Source organism: Corylus avellana, chromosome ca10 (genome assembly GCF_901000735.1).
Source record: "Corylus avellana chromosome ca10, CavTom2PMs-1.0".
NCBI lineage: Eukaryota > Viridiplantae > Streptophyta > Magnoliopsida > Fagales > Betulaceae > Corylus > Corylus avellana.
In genome coordinates this window covers 5466428-5477623 of record NC_081550.1, presented here as the reverse complement: position 1 = coordinate 5477623, position 11196 = coordinate 5466428, and the positions used below count along the sequence as shown (strand labels likewise).

The following is an 11196-nucleotide window of genomic DNA, read 5'->3' as shown; positions in this document are numbered from 1 at the left end:
AAAAGCTGGGGGGGAGGGGGTGCATTTTGCAAAATCATATTTTATTAAAATAAGCCTACATTAGTGACGTGCTACATGTGACACATTACTACATTAATAATGTGTCATACGTAGCACGTTACTACAATAGTAACGTGCCATGTGTGCCACGTTACTATAGGTAATTAATCCAAGCGGCAGTGCCCCATTCTTTCCCTTCCTCCCATGCACAGGGCCTCTTCCTCTCCCTTTCTCTTTTTTTCTTCTTGTCCGATCACTGTGCGTCACCGGCCATTCTCCCTCTCACAGATGCTCTCCGTCGATTTCTCTCTCACTGACTATCTTCGCAGACAAGTCGGTTTGGGGCGGCTGAAGCCACCCCAGGTCCAATCGTGGTGGCCAGCCACCCATCTGTTTATTTATTATTTTAGTTTTTTTTTTTTTTTTTTTTTAAATTTTACTTAATATTTTTTTATTTTTTTATTGAGAGAACATGTGGCATATTTGTGGCCATAAGATTTCTCTAAATCCTAGCCATGAACTGAATACCCTCCAGTCTATAAGAAGATCAGGATCCAACTTCAACATGCCAACCTCATAGGTCGGCGACTTAAAAGCACCATTTTTTTTTTTTTTTTTTTTCAAAGAGAAAGAATTGAGGGTAGTATGACTAAAATAGTATTGTTTCGCATCCATTAAGAAGATATGTAGTTTTTAAAGTAAATCTCCTACGGCCTTGAAATCAGCCAACTTCAACAAGCCAAACTCATAGGTCGGCGACTTAAAAGCACCCTTTATTTCTACATTAATGTGCTTTCCCATCTGCCTCGGATAAGAATTATATCCTCTCCTGTTCGATCCAGCTAGTTATATTTTTCTTTTTCTTTTTTTTTTTGAGGGGACAGCTAGTTATATTTGAGAGACAATTTTGTTCATAAAAAAAAAAGTGAAAAGACAAAAATATTCAAATATAATTAACTGGAGAAGATTCAGTTTCCTGAAATAGGATCCTTTTCAAATGGAGAGTATATATCCTGTTAATATTTTGTAGAGTAATGGTAGAAAGTAGTACTATTGTGTCCATCTTGTACATGTCACTCTAAAAATGATGTGCCTTCTAAAATTACATTGGGCTTTTGATTGATCATTGTTGAATTTTGATTAAATTGTAATTTTAAAAGCATTTTCATTCATGAAGTGACACAAGATGAACACAAGAGTTACTTTTAGGATTACTCTTTTGTAGAGGGGTAAAATTGTTATTTTAATTTTTTGGACAATTTCATCCCTCTAAAATACACTAACTGGATACTTTCAATTTCATTTGAAATGGAGAGGGTCATTTTCCCCTCTACCTCCCTATCAATTTATTCCCTACACGTTGGTGTGACGTTATTTTTTAGACAATTTTATCCCCCTAAAAAAATCAATAGTATATTTTTGTAATTTTTTTTTTAACTACTTCAATTTTATTTTATTTTCTCATAAAAAACTTAAAATTAAATTTAAACGGCTGGAAAAATTACAAAAATACTATAACATTATCAACTGTCCAAATTTAATTAAATCGAGACTTCGCATGCCACCTAGCTAAGTTGGAGATTGCACTTTTGTTATGTCTAGCACACATTATAATTGGATTATGAAGATCCTATACATGCATTTTTCTTTTACGAATTTTGATATAAATTTTGGGTATAACTCACCATTGAAAACCTACTTGCAAGTGAAAGGTGCCAAAGAACTTATATACACATGGTTAAACTTGTACTAATGCCATGTGTGGCACTTATGATCTTAACATACCATCACGCGTCTCTGGCGGACATCCATGGTTGCCCACTCTATCGACATTGACCCGATGGTAGCCTATTTTTCTTTTTGGTTGCTCCACATACCTATCAGTATTTTAATCTAGCCTATAAATCGTCTGTTTCATGACTTGAACCTGTGATGTGGTGTTTAGTACTCATACCAAATGATACGTACCTACGTAATGTGAGATGAAAAATAACACGAATGATAGATTTTAGGGTGATTCAAGGTATCCTAAGCCTCCCAAGAAACAAACGTGAGTTTGCTAATATAATTCTCTTCTTACTTTCATTAATCAAACAATAGGCTATATAGACTTAAAAGACGAAATATAAACATAATTGAAAGACAATTGGTAGGCTCCGTTTGGTTTGTGGAATAAAACATTGAAATGAAATGGCTATTCCTATTGAATAGCCATTCCTTTGTTTGGTAATGGCTTATTCCTAGAGATAGTTATTCTTATGGGAATAACTAATTCCTTACATAGATGAATAATTATTAATCTAAAAAATTAGAAGAATAGCTATTCCTTAAGAAATGTAATATATTTTTCAAAAATACTTAGATTATTTTTTATTTTATTTTAAACTTAAAAATAAAAGACAAAAATAAAAAATAAAGTAGGTGGCAAACCACCCATTGGGGTGGTCGGCCACCCACAGAAGAGGCTGAGGATGGTGCAACCACCCCATTGCATTTTGTTGGGGGTTGTCGCACCACCCACTTTCTTTTCTTGTTTTTTTTTTTTTTAAAAAAAATTTTTTAATTTTTTTATGAGTTGAAAAAAAATAAATAAATAATATGGGGTTTTTAGTAATTTTGATTCAATTCTAGTTAGAACATGTATGTTGTTACCTAACTAAGGAATATGAATAACTATTTAATTCCACTCTCCTCTATTTCCACTAATAACTATTCTCTTTTTTAGTTGAATATGCATTCTGCGAACAAAACAAGCCCTTAGAGATACGTATAGCATCTTCTAATAACCTAGAGGCTTCTAATACTACTAATGATTGACTCTGACCAATAGGTAATAATTCAATGTTACTTATTTTATTTTATTTATTTCATTTTTACGGTCATTAGATTTTCAATCCTTAATGAGGTAGGCACATATTTCGGTACGTAGTTGGGCCATATACAGGTTAACTTGTTGCAAGTATATATTTCAGTGGACTTTTGCGTTTAATAACCAATAACCACATAATAGCTTTTGTAGACGGTTGAAAAAAATACCAACTCCCTATGTGGTTCGTCTTTAAGGATAGGCGGTTAGCGATTTAATACCCCTCTAATTTAAAATAAGGTCCTAAAATGTAGTGCGGTTAGCTGTTTTAAAGTTAGGTGAAGACCTCATTTTTCCCGGCCAACGGAAATCGGGATCTTCTTGAATCTCCATAAGAATTTCAGTTAACCCGGTGTTGAGCAGGGTGAACTTATAATCACACTATAAATAGGCACCCTATCCGTTCTAACTTTCTTTACATTTTTCTTCGGATTGCAAGTTTCTTCATTCCTCTTAGCGTCTTTACTATTTCTATCAGGAACTTCCTTAATTTAATTTCTTCTTTGATTCCAGAAATGCTTTGATAGTTTCCTCTTGATTTATGAATTCCTCAGCCTTATTCATGAATGCTTGGCGGGACATTGATGGTTTCCAAGTCAAGTCTGCCATCAATTTACTTACAAAGTTCAATCTATGGACAACCTTTAGGTTTCTTACAAAGTTCTAGTCAAATTGGAAAGTGTTATTATTATGTTCCTTGATTTTATTTTTTTATTTTTTTAGGATTACATGGGTATTTTTGAATATTTTACACTAGTAATCTCTTTATATAAAAACTGTAAACTCGAATTAGGGTTTTAACAAGTTTGTGTTTGGTACAAATAATTATCTTTTTTTTTGGCTGAGGGGGGAGAAAAGAGAGCTTTTGTAACCCCATTTTTCACAAGTTGATCATGAAGGAACCCTCATCACTTGTGAGCCTTAGTATCGAGTACATCTTGTATTCCTATCTATTAATTTTCTTTATGCATGCATCAATTTGGTTTATTTTACACAACATGACTAATACGCTTCAAGGAAGTTCAATTTCGTTTATTTTATACAACAGTAATTAATTAATACACTTCAAGAAAGTTTCCAAATAGAAAGGCAGACATACAAGGATACTACCATATTAATAAAAGAAAATTCTTAAAAAGCCCAATACATCATGCTTAGTGAAAACCTAAAATCCTTCAAGTTATATTTTCAATGCATACTTTTTTAGGCCAGGAATATGAGTATTCATTAGGTAGTCTTCCCAATCAACGCACTTTGGATCAAAGTCGAACAAATGTGAATCGTCACCACACTCACTTGTCGCCAATTGTAGCTTTTCTGTGTTGGAGTCATCAAATCTATATGGAAATGAAAAGCCTATTGACATTGGATACAATGATAGAACCATTAGTGAATTATTTAAACACCAAAATAAGTCGTAAATACCTGCCCGTAAAGAACACATATGGTTTGTAAAGTTCAGCCAATCGCATCCCTGAATTAATCTTCCGCTCCAGATCAATAATCGAATCCTGATAATACTGGGAAGAAATAACTGCATTCGCTATTTGAAATACCTAGAAATTATAGGAGGAGAACACTTGTGATCTTAAAATTCTTGTAATTAATTAATTAGTCACTTTCTCAAAAGTCAAATGGGCTGCAAAAGATATTTGCTGCAAGGCGATACCAAGACAAAAATAAACGAATTTTTCCTTAACATATCAAGTTACCATGCCTAGCCCCATTAAGAAGAGTTGTCACATTATTATACCTTTTTAACAACTTTAGTTTAAGCTAGAAAGAGGCTAAAAACATATATAGTATTGTCTTTGGAAATCTAAAAATAGAAAACTGGAAACAAGAATTAAACAAACCCTAAGCTTTCATTTTTTGTACATAATTTTGGTTATGGGATTAGACTTAGACAAACCTTGAGTGGAAGTATGTATCGAATAGCCATGTATGCACGAAAAATAGCCATACTGCTCAACACTATCCCCTCGTCGACTTTGATTGATTCTCCATTTTTACTAACCAACGGATTTTCAGTGAAGTACCGGAAAATGATATTTCTAAAAGTTGAAAATTTTATTGGATTTCTCCAGGAAGAACCCACATGGAGAATGATCTGAGACGATTGATTTGCACAGGCCACCATGGCCACAATCATACAATTTACCACCATGTCTACTGGTATCTGCATGAGTTTTGAAATTCAATTCTGGAAGCTTATTGAACAAAATATATATGGACAAACACAAGCGTATAAGCAATTACTATATCCAAGATTGTCTCGTGATGGCCAAGAAAGCTTTTCAATTTCCCTTTACCGTAGGCAGCAACTACGCCGTCAATGGTTCTATAACGAGTAAACAAGCACGATCATTTAGTTAGTATGAAAATAGAAAGAATGAAGCGATTCTTTTTTTTTTCTTCTTGATCTACTCTTCTTTATTACTATTCATCCAAAAAAAAAAAAAAAAACTCTTCTTGATTACCAAATTAACAAGATTAGATCTTTTCTAAAAACTGTAGCTACTATAATTCTATGTCAAAATACATATTAGTACCTCACGCCTTCAATCCAACCAGAAAATGGCTCTTTATAAGTACTGGATACCATGGTGGGCCGTATGATAACAAGGGGCAAGTTCTCTCTAAAGCGTCCTAAAAGCATTTCTCCCATTGCCTTTGTATACACATAGGTGTTTGGCCATCCATATAATTTTGCCCTTGCAATTAATAAAGTCAAAAACAAAATAAATAAATTAAAGGACAAAATCAAGTAATCAACTATAGAAAATAATTAATCTATTCGAGATAACTATTTTTTCGCTAATACTAGGATATTATCTAGCTTTCGTCAAATAATTAACCATCACCAATAATGAAGGCAACCCCCACATGATCCAGACCACATCAAGTAACTTATTGGGAGAACTTGAAAAAAAAAATAAAACAAAACAAAACATATTTTAAAGATTTATGGATCATATACATTTGGTTAGAAACTTAATTAAATACCTTTTAATTCCAAGATCCTTCATGGTGGATGTGATGGCTCCATCAGTGGCACCTTGTCCCTGTAGTTTGTTTAGGTACTCCTCCACAACTTCTTTCTCTGCTTCGATATCTAAGCTTGAGCTACCGTTGAGTGTCTCTTCCATCTTAAATGGGCTCTCTAGTATTTGCCCATTCTGTTCGCCGCACACATAGGCTGAAAAAATAACATCAATCATAGTGCCATCAATTGAAAATGATTGCAGGTGACTTTTAAAACTACTATTAGATTAAAATTTAATAAGGATCTGTCACAAATCTAAGAATGATTTTAAAAGTCATATATAAGCGTTGAGAGTTGGAAGTGTTAGTAGCATTACTCATTGAAAACATCGTACTCTTTACTATAAGAATATAATTAAATGATGAAATTTATTCTTTAGGGAAAATTATATTCTACTCCCCCAAAGTTTGGGGCGATTTGTAATTTGACCTCCAAAGTTTCAATTTTGGCAATCCACCCCCCCCCCCAAAGTTTCAAATTTTTGCAATTTGACCAATTGTATCCAAAACTTTCCATATTGCCCCTAATTTTTTATTTATTTTTTATTTTTTATAAAAATTAAAAAAAAAAAAATCAGGGTGGCCCCTTTGGCCATCAGGCCATTTTGCACCCCCAAATTTGTTTTTTTTTTTTTTTTAATAAAAAATAAAAAATAAAAATTAGGGACAATATGAAAATTTTAGGATAATATTGGTCGAATTGCAAAAATTTAGAACTTTGGGGGGTGAATTGTCAAAATTGAAACTTTGGAGGTCGAATTGTAAATCGCCCCAAACTTTGAGGGGTAAAATGTAATTTTCCCTATTCTTTATTATCAATTTTGGCTTTAATGATTAGGCATTTAACATTGTACCATAGTCATACGTCATGAATTTAAATCCCGATTCTATAATTCACTTCAACTTCGATTAAAATTTTGACTTGAAGTGAACTAAGAGGACTTTAATTACTACACAACGATTCAATAAAAGAAATAAGTAAGGGCAAGCTTTATGTACACGAACCCGTTGATACATGGAGGAGCACTTTTAAGTTGATACAATTCTTGGCAAAGCCCAAAACATTCAAAGCGCCGATCGAAGGTGTTGATGCCCAGTGCGACGTCGTATCTATGAGAATGAAAATAATAATAATAATAAATAATAATAATCATGTCTGTAGTTGATGATAGATATTAAACAATGTTTTAAAAATTGAAACTGGTAATTAAGTGAACTGAAAAGGTGATAATTTCCTCAGTTGACCAATTTAACTCATTCAATCAATCTAATCATAAACATATTTATCATAACTAAATTAAATAAATACATTTTAACACATATTCAGGATATCAAAAAGTGATATTAGATTAGAATTCATGCGGTTGAATGAGTTGATCCTAGAATGAGAAATAATATTTAATAGACTCTCATATAACTGTCATATAATTATGATAATATTGTAATGCATATTTGCCTTTAATTTTATTTTTATAAGTTCTTGTTGATTCAAATGTTGATTTTCACTACTACATCGTTATGATTGTGTGGCAGTAGAATGATAATCTACTAAACAACATTATTCCGAAAATTAAAATACCACAGTGCATGTTGTTTACTGTGTACCTTTCATCAAACGTTGTGGTAGCTGCAGAATTTATGATGATGTTTATTTCTTTCCACATATCCTTTCTTAGTTTAGTATCTTTAACTCCCAAATTCTCGAAAGAGACGTCTCCAGGGACAGCGATAACCTTTTCAGATATAAAGGAATCTAGATTTGCACCCCACTTCTCCTGGACAACTCTAAATAAATCCTTTCCAATGACCTGTGAAACAATTATTAAAAGTAAACAAAAACAAAAGTAGATTCATCAGACGTCAAAAGACATAATGAAAGCTCGTGAAAAAAAAAAAAACAGTCCCTTTTCTGACATATTAATTGTCGTTCAAGCTAATTTAGAACTAAAATAGTAGTAGCGTAATTCAATCCAAGGCAATCAAAGATTTAATTTTCTCCAGACTTTACACAAATACCAATCTACAAACCTAGAAACATTAGAAATTTAGACAAAGAAGGACTAAGTATGACATACAATAAAAAGACACATATATGCTTATTTATATAAACACAAACAAACATAAACAGAGATGGTATTAATCGGAAACCCAAAAATCTAATTCAAATGGTCATCATGTCATGAACTCTTGGAAGCATTCTTTGTACACCTTTGAAACCTATATGCCCCTTTTCTTTTTTGTTCAATTGTATTGACTTTACTTTCACTACACACTTCTTTTTTCTGTTTTTGTTTTTAATGGTCATTTTTGCATAGGGCATCCTTCATTTCTATTTTAAATTATGTTTGTCATATTTTAGTTTGACCCATACAACAATGATTTTTTGGCTCTGTCACGGCTTGCTGATAAGGTAAGGACGATATGACGGTGCATGAATCCGATTAATAATCCCAAAGATCAGTTATAAGACTAATTAATGGGCTCATACCTACCTTAGTGAGAGATTGTTAAATATATATTTTAAATCATCACATATCTTAAAAATTTAAACTAATCGTAGCTTGAAAATATGTCAAATATATGAGTGGTTACGTACAATACCTTATTATGTAAGCATTTTGACCGCTTATCTCAAAAACTTAAAGAGATGGTAGCTTAAAAATATGTAAAATATGTTGGCGGTTAATGTAGGATATGATACCTCATTATGCAAGCGTTGTGTGGCAGATGCAAGATCTGAAGCTCTTATGAGAAGATAAAGCCTTTTGACATTTGGTTGCACTCGCAGTATTTTCTCCACAAAAGCTGCGTGCATGGATGGATACAAAAGCAAAGCCATCATCTCTCAGAACACATACACGCAGAAAGAGAGCTAAGGGTATACGTACCTTTTGCTAGAAAGCCAGTAGCACCAGTGACTAAAACAGTCTTGTTCTCAAGAAACTTGGGCATGCTTTCCAACTCCGTGATCAGAAAAGAAATGAGAGAGAGAGAGAGAGAGAGAGAGAGGAGGAGTTGATGAATGATGACTGTGACGATCTTACGCAAGAAGTAGATAGCTTCTTTGTGAGGTATGCTGCTTTGTATATATAGACATTTCTAAAGTCGGGGACAGATCCAGCTTTCAATTTGAAGAGGGACCAAGGGCAAAAAAAATTTTAGAGATGAACCAATTGACAAAAAATACCTTACATTTTTTTTTTCCTTAATTTCTTTTTTTTTTTGTCTTAAAAATTTTTTTTCTTGTAATTTGGAGGTCATCAGCCCCCCCCCCCCCCCTAAATACGCTCCTGTTCAGCACGCCCTGTCTAAAGCTTAATGACATGTCTCCCAAAGTGAACATCGCATGGCTTTGAAATCAGCCAACCTCAAAGTTCCAAAAGGTTCCTTTGGAAAGGAATTTGTTAGTTAAAACAGATGGGCAAAATGGTCTTCGCAAAATTAAAAGACCATTTCCCCCAAAGTTCCACGAATTAAAAGCACCATTGTTTGATACTTTGACACCCTGCAACCACCCTTTTTGGGTGACCAGGTTGCGCTCACCCCCCCCCATAAAGCAACACGTCTCTGTCTAAAGCTTAATGATATGTCTCTAAAGTGAACCTCGTACGGCTTTGAAATCAGCCAACCTCAAAGTTCCAAAAGGTTCCTTTGGAGAGGAATTTGTTAGTTAAAACAGGAGGGCAAAATGGTCTTCACAAAATTAAAAAGATCATTTCCCTCAAAGTTCCACGAATTAAAAGCACCATTGTTTGATACTTTATTGCACTCTGCAACCACCCGCTAGCAGATTGCGACCTTCTCAGATTTTTAAATTTTGGCCCTTCATTGCATCTAATGGTTCAAATAAATGTAGAGATTTGTATGTTATTGAGGTAATTAATTTTTAATTTTTAACATGTCAAATCCACTTATTTTGGTAACACACAAACTTTTACATTTATTTAGACCGTTAAATATAATGAAAAGCTCAAATTTTAAAAAAAATTGAAGGGATCTGAATCCCCAGCTAGCATATCACTTTATTTCTTGCACTTGTTAATGCAATATTTGTAAAGAAGAGGATTTGGCTCAAGAGCGGTAAAAAAGTTATAATACATTTTTGTAGTTTTTCGATAGTTTAAATATAATTTTACTCTTATTTTTTATATATATAAATTTGAAATTAAATTTAGACCATTAAAAAAAATACATGTGATATATCGTAATTTTTTCAACGGTCAAAATTTAATTAAATGTATACTTTAAATGCTGCCTACCCGAGTTGCAATTAAATTGCACTTGTGACTTATGTTATTTGCAGCATTTTGAGTTTGAGAAATATAACATATCACATTTTTATTCTACAACTATCTTATAATGCTAATGGCAATCTCAACCAACTATTGACTTTGTGGTTATAAGTGTTGCAAACCTTTTATTTACCCATTTATTGTCCATCTCTGTATAAGAGATGAACAAATTTACCATTGAATTTACGGGATAACATTTAGGTTTATAAATTCAATGACAAATTTGCATAAAAAATAAACAAAAAATAATTAAAAGATAAATGTGTAATACTTGTCATTCTTAAATGTTGAGATACTTCACTGCTGCCTTGACTTTTCAACAAAGGTGCACATACTTACCATAGCAATTAGCATACAATGAGCTTAAAAGATGATAACAAAAAATATCTACATGATTCCTATAAGAGACATGCTACATATCATTTTTTAAATTATTTTTTTACTAATTTTGTTATAAATTTAATAAATTTACCATTAAATTTATCAACTTATATGAATCCTAAGAAAAATCAATGGTCAATTCACCGATCAGCTTGTTTGAGAAAGTAGCTACGTAGACTTAATTATGTAGCTAAGAAAAAAGAAGGGATCACCAAATTAAAATCGCAACATCTGGTTGGCGAAACCGAAAGTCATGGAGCTTTTTAGAAGCCTTTATGATCTTTATGGCAACCACGTGAATACTGTTCGAATTAGTTGGAATTAATTAAGAAAAAATCTATTGAACTAGTACCATTTTTCTATCTTGTCTCAAAAAAGTGACAATGACCCAACATGCGTCGTGAGTTTTTATTGGATGAAAACCTCAAAATGTCTCCACTTTTCCAATAAAAAAAATAAAAATAAAATAAATAATAATACTAATAAGCTAAATGGAGTGGCAAATTACCTCCTATTTTCATGGAAATGGTTTGGCTACCTTAAGTCGTAGATGGGTGATTTTGGGTTTGGGCCACCTCTATAGTATTTGGGGTGGTCCAACTATTAAATAAG

The 11196-nt window shown here is 32.8% G+C and overlaps 1 pseudogene; it reads right to left on the bottom strand.

Moving 5' to 3' along the window:
* Positions 1–3869: 3869 nt before the first annotated feature.
* On the bottom strand, positions 3870–8892 carry LOC132164505 (probable fatty acyl-CoA reductase 4; annotated as a pseudogene).
* Positions 8893–11196: the final 2304 nt, after the last annotated feature.